Here is a 9,569-nt window from a genome sequence, read left to right on the forward strand (position 1 = left end):
GACTTTTGGTAGCCCACTGAAACAACGTGTCCTAGAACACATTGGGACTATACGCAACGCTATCTCTGACAAAACAAGGATGAAACCACTTACTACAGTAGCTCGTCATTTTTACCAACATCATGACAATAGATGGGAAGAACTCAGGGTCTTTGGACTCGAAAAAATTAAACTCGGAATCCGTGGGGGTAGCTTGACAGACTCCCTATTGAGGAAAGAATGTGAATGGATTTTCAAATTAGGAACCATTCACCCTTTTGGCATGAACGAAAATATTAACTATGGGGTCTTTTTAAATTGAAACAACAATCCAAATAATTATTAACTAATAATTTTCTTTCCCCCCCCCCCTTCCCTCTCCCCCCCCCCCCCCCCCCCCTCCCCCCCCCCCCCCCCCCCCCCCATTTTTTCCCAAACCCAAAACCCCCCACCCCCCTCCAAGTTTTTTTCTCTCAATTATTTAATCACTTTTTCAACTTTAAAGCTATCACTTCACTAATTTGTGGTTTTTGTAGTGCACTAACTTCATATATCTCCATTAATTTTTTTCTCCTTATTCTTTCTTTATATACTATTTATTCTATTATCACAAAAATAGCACTATGAGCTCACATCATTACATCCTCACTATATTCCATGCATTTATACATATATAATGTACATATGCATGGTTCCAATTTTATATTAACCAATGGTCACCATACTTTTACAGCATTGTAACACAATTAATTTTATTACAACTTCGTATATTTTTTCACTATATATATAAAAAAAAATTTTATTTTATTTTATTTTAATTTATTTTATATATATATATATATATATATTTATTCAAAAAAGTTCAATTTGGTACATAGGAACAATAGAAATATTATATTTTTAATATTATTATATATTTTTAATTATTTATATAAAAACTAATTATTGCACATAATATATACACTATAGTTTATCTTGCACATCACCAACAATTGTTATTCAAACATCTATAATGTGTGTGTGTGTGTGTATCACACACACATAAAATTAATTAATCAATTTCCCTAGTTATAAATATCTCTTTTTTCTGTATATAGAACTTGAACATTCACCCAAACAATATAATTTAATTAATCAGCAATTTGTTTACTCATACCCATATCATAACATCATAATTGTTTTTGTTTTTAATTTGCACTATTCTCCTATCTCTAATGTCAGTATTATATCCAAACAGTCTTATCAGCTCTTTTTTACAATTAATCTCCTATGATCGTCCTTCAATCAATACTTATTGGTCCTCCCTACTGTCAATCATGACATATTAATCAATAAGAACTGAACTGACCCAAAAACAATATGACAGGTCAGATTATCTATCAATCTCCTGCGGAGAACCAATCAGCAAATAGGACTGCTGTTATAAGAACAATTAAGGGTCAGGATCCACTGACGCCCTGTGACCAAGCAATATTGCGAAACGTACGTCAGGCAGAAGGTAAGAGAGGTCTTACCTCACGGTCACGTGGTGCGCACACGTGACCGCAACTAGCCGATCACGGCGGAGTTCGTCGCTACGGGAACCAGCCTAACAGGAAGAACAGTGCGGCCGGAGCACAGCAGCAGGCAACACGCGGGCAGACGCGGCCAGCACCTTCCACAAGGTTTTCCCTGACATTTCTTCTCTATACAAGTAGGACACCACAAAACTATTACATAACCGGATAAGGTAATATCGTGACTCAAGCATTTTTTCCTTTTTTCTCTGTGCATGATAAATTCATACCCAGAAGGCACAGAGAATACCTCATTTCTTGCATGAGCAACATATATAAAAAAACAATAGTTGAAAAAAAGTGCTTATTAGCTACCAAGATCTTAGATGCAGAGGCATCGATTATTTTTTGGAGCTTATCAAATACACAAATGTTTTTTCTACGTTTGATTCACAAATCCATGCTTTCTTTGAAAACACCTAATTAATTATATGTGTGGTATACTTTCTGTTCGTGTTGCTCCCCCGCTACCTGAAGGTGATCTAAGGTGGGGTATTAGAGTCAGAGATATTACTATTCAAGATATATCCTACTGCATAATCCATTAGTGTATGTTGATACATCCAATTTAGGATTTTATCAAACACATGAATATATTCCTGATGTGTGTTATGCAGAATTCCGTGCTCCTTTAAAAACACTCAATTGATGATTTATGTGGCATAAATTTTGTTGTGTTGTCTCCCCGCTATTTGAAGGTTAATTATGGTGGGGTACTGGAGCTGGAATATCACTAATTTGGTATACCTTACTGCATAATCCAGAGTATATGTGGGATACAACTATTTTTGAGGTCTTGGAGTCCAAATTTGGAGGCCTCCCTTTCTGCTCAATCTAGAAATAGACGCTATAGATATTCTTAATTATATGTGCAGAATAGGTGTGTTTTTCTACTTGTATTTGCGACCACCTCCACCGTGAATATTTAGATGGGTATCTGACATTTGTGTCTTTGTATTCCTTTTCATCAGCTACTTAGACACCTGTGGTCTACACAATATCACAAATTGGCTCTTACCTGTGCCCAATTAAGGACACAGTGTGACAAGGGTAAGCATAAGGTCTGCGGTCATACCCCACTGGAGATGCCCAATCTCATCTGATCTTGGAAGCCAAGCAGTGGAGGGCCGGTTTAAGTACTTGGATGGGAGACCACCAAGGAACACCCTGGTACTGCAAGTATTTGCTACCCTGTCTGTCACTGAAATAGAGCATTGATTCGCCTATCGGTCATGACCTATGATTTAACTACCTGCTAGGATTCAATTCCCAGTTTGGGATACACAGCAGTCTTCAAATGATGGTCATATATATATATATTGAATAAATATATTTTTGACCACTGGTTGTCCCATAGCTGGTGTCTTTCAAATCACGAAATCACAAAGCTACCCATCTCGGCTTATATTAGGTATTTGTACCCTATTGATTAGAATATTTTTTTCATATTTTCGCAATGTCACTATTTAAACAGATATTGGCGCGTATTGAACTCCTCAATAATTAATTTTTTAACGAAAATCATTAAAGTATTGAATTTTAGTCAGCTATTGTGGCAATCAGCCATACATTACTATCTGTATAAGAGTGCTTCCTAAAAAGAGTCTCCTTTCTTCTCTTGTTGTCGTGTTTACAATATATTTCTGACTCGTGGGAGCACCGCTGATGGGCAGTTTTTTTGACACATAAAAACAAGGAGTGTATTACCTTAAGTGTCTACTTCCCAAAATGAGAATCTATACCTGAATTTTGTTATCAGCTAATTACAGATAGTCTATCATCTCACATATACACCTACTACACCAGTGCGGTTTCCAATTCTCTTTTTTTCAAATACCTGTATTTGTGACTGGTTCTCCAGTCTTCTCGGAAATACCTGCACGGTAATATAAAGGCAGCGGATATTCCTCCTTTAGGAATCTCTGCTCCTTAAATTTCATCTTTTCAGGAGTTCTCTCATATAATATGAGTTTTAATCTCAAGCAAGAGCTGAGTTCAAGACGTAAAAATAAGGATAATTTAGATGATATCTTCCCGAGCGAAATAACTGATAATGAACCCCATATCAGTTGGGAAACTGACTTTCATAAATTAAATGCACTGTTACGAAAACAAATTCGGACCACGTGGGATCTTACAACACTAGAGAACTATATTAAAAACAAAATATCTCCTAGAGGCCTCCGTCCAAGAATTTTTCCGGCCTTCGATTTAGCGAGTGAGAATCTAAAGAAGGAATGGGAAAATACTCTCCTCAAATGTTCTAGTGATTTAATGAACATTTTAACCAAACATAATAATTTGATATTGGAGGAATGCGAGCGTGATCTGGAAGAATTAGGTAAGAAATTAGAAACTTGGGAAAAGGACTTACAATTTCAGAAGTGTTTTGAGCACAACAAACAAGAATTACAGGCATACGAACAGTCTATTATTGACCGGAAACGAACCAAGTACGCCAGAGATAAAAAGGATTTTGCTTCTGGAAGAGTCTTCAAATGGCAAAGGGCCACCTGGAAAAGAAATACAGCTCAATATACAGGTGACTACTCATCATCAGAAGCAGAAACATCAGGGACAGAAGATACTGCAGACTACATACCCGAAAAACACCTGAGTTCCAGAGGACAGGCAAACATCAACCAATACAACCCTTCCCCATCTACTTCATCATCTTTTTTAGGGGATCCCCGATCCGGGAGGACACGGGGAAGACAAAGAGGAGGAAGACGAGGAGGGGGCGGAAGAGGAAGAAGAGGACAACAACAATGGGATTTCTCACCCCCTCAGACCCGAAACACTCGGAGGAGATGACAACCACCAATCTGCTGACCAGTGAGGAAAACAAACAACATGACAATAAACTCAAAATTATTAATCTCTCCGAGCACTTACTTTCAGATTCACAGATATCCATACTGAGTAAAGGCCTGACATTCTCTCCCACAGGGCATTTTGAAAGGTTCAGATGGGAAAAAGACTTGAAACTATTCGGAAGGAAATTATTATTGACAAAACTCTATAGCAACAAAACGACTCCCACCATAACAAGGGGAGAAACCGCCGATATGGAGGAATCTACAACCTCGGAGATAGAGGAGTTCACAACCTTAGATCTTCAAGCAATGGAGGAAGAGGCACTAGCTGCATTGCATGAATTAGAACAAGATCAATATGTGCCAAACTACATGGACCACAGACCTCCTATTAGACCTGCTATTAAGAAAAAATCTACTTATTTCCCACCTGAACACATATGCCCGGAAGTTCAGGTATTTAAAAAATTGGTAGCAAAGGAATTTGATATAATCCATACAAATAAGAAATATCCCCGTCAATCGAATATGACGTACCAAGAAAGACAGGCCATGAGGGAGATACAAACATGGCAGGATGTCGTAATAAAGCCTTCTGATAAAGGAGGCAACATTGTGATTTGGCCTAAAAAGGACTATACTACAGAAGCATTACGACAATTGGAATCCACGGATTGTTACAAAAGGATACTCCTGAACCCGTTGGGCAACTATATATTGGTCTATACTAAGATCATTACTCAGGCCCAAGAACAAGGGATCATTACAAGACAGGAATATGAATACTTACAAGTACAGAATCCAAAGATTCCTACTTACTACATGCTACCAAAAGTCCACAAGAACATCCTTAACCCACCTGGAAGACCGATAGTATCGGGTATAGGAGGTCTAACAGAAAAAGCTAGCATCTTCTTGGACTTGCACCTTAGACATCTCGTGCTGGGTCTCCCCTCATACATACATGATACAGCAGATATACTTAGGAAACTGCATGATGTCAAATTGGAGGACAATCAATATCTAGTATCACTGGACGTAGAAGCACTTTATACCTCCATTGGCCATACGGAAGGTATAGCAGCAGTTGAATACTTTTTACATGCCGAAGGCTGGGAGGAATTTCATGTTTTTTTGATCAAACTATTGCATTTTGTACTGCACTACAATTTCTTTGTCTTTAATGACAGATTTTACCTCCAAACGCGAGGCACAGCCATGGGGGCGGCCTGTGCGCCTACTTATGCCAACATCTTCTTAGGATGGTGGGAGAGAGAACTCGTTTTCAAAGACACCAATGATGATCTTACATCCAATATCATTATGTGGACAAGATATATAGATGATATCTTCATGATATGGGAAGGGGACCTACAATTATTACATCAGTTCATAGAGCGTCTCAACAACAACAATCTTAATCTCCGTTTAACTCACAACATCAGTCAGACGGAATTACCATTTCTGGACCTAATGATCTATAAGGATCCAGAGGGGATGATAGCTACAAACCTGTATCGTAAAACAACAGCGACAAATACTCTGCTGCATCAGACGAGCTCACACTTTCATCCCACCATAGAAAACATACCGAAAGGAGAGTTTCTGCGCCTTCGCAGGAATTGCTCAGATGATCATAACTTCAAAAAACAAAGTACAGAACTGGCTCAACGACTACGTGAAAGAGGATATAGTAATACATCCATAAAAAAAGCATCACGTAATGCACAAACTACCTCGAGGGACAATATCATCTTTAAGAAGAAAGAGACAGCACAAAATACAAACATCATCAGGTTTGTGGGCAACTATTGCCAAGAATGGAAGGAGGTAAGTGCAGCCATACAGAAACATTGGCATGTATTACATGCTGACTCTGATCTATCTGGAAAACTCGGCTCACGTGTCTCCATGAGCTGGCGGAGGTCCAGAAACTTGAAAGATCAATTGGTACAAAGTCACTTTCAAAGAACATTCCCCAAAAAAAGCATTACAACAGGAACATACCCCTGTGGCAAATGTAAAGTTTGCAGACACATCGAAACGGTGAAGGAAATAAAGGACAAGTATGGGACAGAATTTAAAATCAAAGATTATATGAATTGCTCAACTGAGGGTGTCATCTACTGCATCAAATGCAGCTGCGACAAAAAATATGTGGGCATCACCACTCGCCCACTGAAACAACGTGTCCTAGAACACATTGGGACTATACGCAACGCTATCTCTGACAAAACAAGGATGAAACCACTTACTACAGTAGCTCGTCATTTTTACCAACATCATGACAATAGATGGGAAGAACTCAGGGTCTTTGGACTCGAAAAAATTAAACTCGGAATCCGTGGGGGTAGCTTGACAGACTCCCTATTGAGGAAAGAATGTGAATGGATTTTCAAATTAGGAACCATTCACCCTTTTGGCATGAACGAAAATATTAACTATGGGGTCTTTTTAAATTGAAACAACAATCCAAATAATTATTAACTAATAATTTTCTTTTCCCCCCCCCCCTTCCCTCCCCCCCCCCCCCCCCCCCCCCCCCAACCCCCCCCCCCCATTTTTTCCCAAACCCAAAACCCCCCACCCCCCTCCAAGTTTTTTTCTCTCAATTATATAATCACTTTTTCACCTTTAAAGCTATCACTTCACTAATTTGTATTTTTTGTAGTGCACTAACTTCATATATCTCCATTAATTTTTTTTCTCCTTATTCTTTCTTTATATACTATTTATTCTATTATCACAAAAATAGCACTATGAGCTCACATCATTACATCCTCACTATATTCCATGCATTTATACATATATAATGTACATATGCATGGTTCCAATTTTATATTAACCAATGGTCACCATACTTTTACAGCATTGTAACACAATTAATTTTATTACAACTTCGTATATTTTTTCACTATATATATAAAAAAAAAATTTATTTTATTTTATTTTATTTTATTTTATATATATATATATATTTTTATTCAAAAAAGTTCAATTTGGTACATAGGAACAATAGAAATATTATATTTTTAATATTATTATATATTTTTAATTATTTATATAAAAACTAATTATTGCACATAATATATACACTATAGTTTATCTTGCACATCACCAACAATTGTTATTCAAACATCTATAATGTGTGTGTGTGTGTGTGTGTGTATCACACACACATAAAATTAATTAATCAATTTCCCTAGTTATAAATATCTCTTTTTTCTGTATATAGAACTTGAACATTCACCCAAACAATATAATTTAATTAATCAGCAATTTGTTTACTCATACCCATATCATAACATCATAATTGTTTTTGTTTTTAATTTGCACTATTCTCCTATCTCTAATGTCAGTATTATATCCAAACAGTCTTATCAGCTCTTTTTTACAATTAATCTCCTATGATCGTCCTTCAATCAATACTTATTGGTCCTCCCTACTGTCAATCATGACATATTAATCAATAAGAACTGAACTGACCCAAAAACAATATGACAGGTCAGATTATCTATCAATCTCCTGCGGAGAACCAATCAGCAAATAGGACTGCTGTTATAAGAACAATTAAGGGTCAGGATCCACTGACGCCCTGTGACCAAGCAATATTGCGAAACGTACGTCAGGCAGAAGGTAAGAGAGGTCTTACCTCACGGTCACGTGGTGCGCACACGTGACCGCAACTAGCCGATCACGGCGGAGTTCGTCGCTACGGGAACCAGCCTAACAGGAAGAACAGTGCGGCCGGAGCACAGCAGCAGGCAACACGCGGGCAGACGCGGCCAGCACCTTCCACAAGGTTTTCCCTGACATTTCTTCTCTATACAAGTAGGACACCACAAAACTATTACATAACCGGATAAGGTAATATCGTGACTCAAGCATTTTTTCCTTTTTTCTCTGTGCATGATAAATTCATACCCAGAAGGCACAGAGAATACCTCATTTCTTGCATGAGCAACATATATAAAAAAACAATAGTTGAAAAAAAGTGCTTATTAGCTACCAAGATCTTAGATGCAGAGGCATCGATTATTTTTTGGAGCTTATCAAATACACAAATGTTTTTTCTACGTTTGATTCACAAATCCATGCTTTCTTTGAAAACACCTAATTAATTATATGTGTGGTATACTTTCTGTTCGTGTTGCTCCCCCGCTACCTGAAGGTGATCTAAGGTGGGGTATTAGAGTCAGAGATATTACTATTCAAGATATATCCTACTGCATAATCCATTAGTGTATGTTGATACATCCAATTTAGGATTTTATCAAACACATGAATATATTCCTGATGTGTGTTATGCAGAATTCCGTGCTCCTTTAAAAACACTCAATTGATGATTTATGTGGCATAAATTTTGTTGTGTTGTCTCCCCGCTATTTGAAGGTTAATTATGGTGGGGTACTGGAGCTGGAATATCACTAATTTGGTATACCTTACTGCATAATCCAGAGTATATGTGGGATACAACTATTTTTGAGGTCTTGGAGTCCAAATTTGGAGGCCTCCCTTTCTGCTCAATCTAGAAATAGACGCTATAGATATTCTTAATTATATGTGCAGAATAGGTGTGTTTTTCTACTTGTATTTGCGACCACCTCCACCGTGAATATTTAGATGGGTATCTGACATTTGTGTCTTTGTATTCCTTTTCATCAGCTACTTAGACACCTGTGGTCTACACAATATCACAAATTGGCTCTTACCTGTGCCCAATTAAGGACACAGTGTGACAAGGGTAAGCATAAGGTCTGCGGTCATACCCCACTGGAGATGCCCAATCTCATCTGATCTTGGAAGCCAAGCAGTGGAGGGCCGGTTTAAGTACTTGGATGGGAGACCACCAAGGAACACCCTGGTACTGCAAGTATTTGCTACCCTGTCTGTCACTGAAATAGAGCATTGATTCGCCTATCGGTCATGACCTATGATTTAACTACCTGCTAGGATTCAATTCCCAGTTTGGGATACACAGCAGTCTTCAAATGATGGTCATATATATATATATTGAATAAATATATTTTTGACCACTGGTTGTCCCATAGCTGGTGTCTTTCAAATCACGAAATCACAAAGCTACCCATCTCGGCTTATATTAGGTATTTGTACCCTATTGATTAAGAATATTTTTTTCATATTTTCGCAATGTCACTATTTAAACAGATATTGGCGCGTATTGAACTCCTCAATAATTAATTTTTTAACGAAAATC

The 9,569-nt window shown here is 37.7% G+C and overlaps 2 pseudogenes; both read left to right on the top strand.

The window, feature by feature from the left end:
• Nucleotides 1-2,596: 2,596 nt before the first annotated feature.
• LOC135025794 (5S ribosomal RNA) lies at nt 2,597-2,717 on the top strand (annotated as a pseudogene).
• Nucleotides 2,718-9,106: 6,389 nt separating this feature from the next.
• Nucleotides 9,107-9,227, top strand: LOC135025795 (5S ribosomal RNA; annotated as a pseudogene).
• The last annotated feature ends 342 nt before the right edge of the window (nt 9,228-9,569 follow it).

The sequence above is a fragment of the Pseudophryne corroboree genome, unplaced genomic scaffold (assembly GCF_028390025.1).
Source record: "Pseudophryne corroboree isolate aPseCor3 unplaced genomic scaffold, aPseCor3.hap2 scaffold_427, whole genome shotgun sequence".
NCBI classification, from domain to species: domain Eukaryota; kingdom Metazoa; phylum Chordata; class Amphibia; order Anura; family Myobatrachidae; genus Pseudophryne; species Pseudophryne corroboree.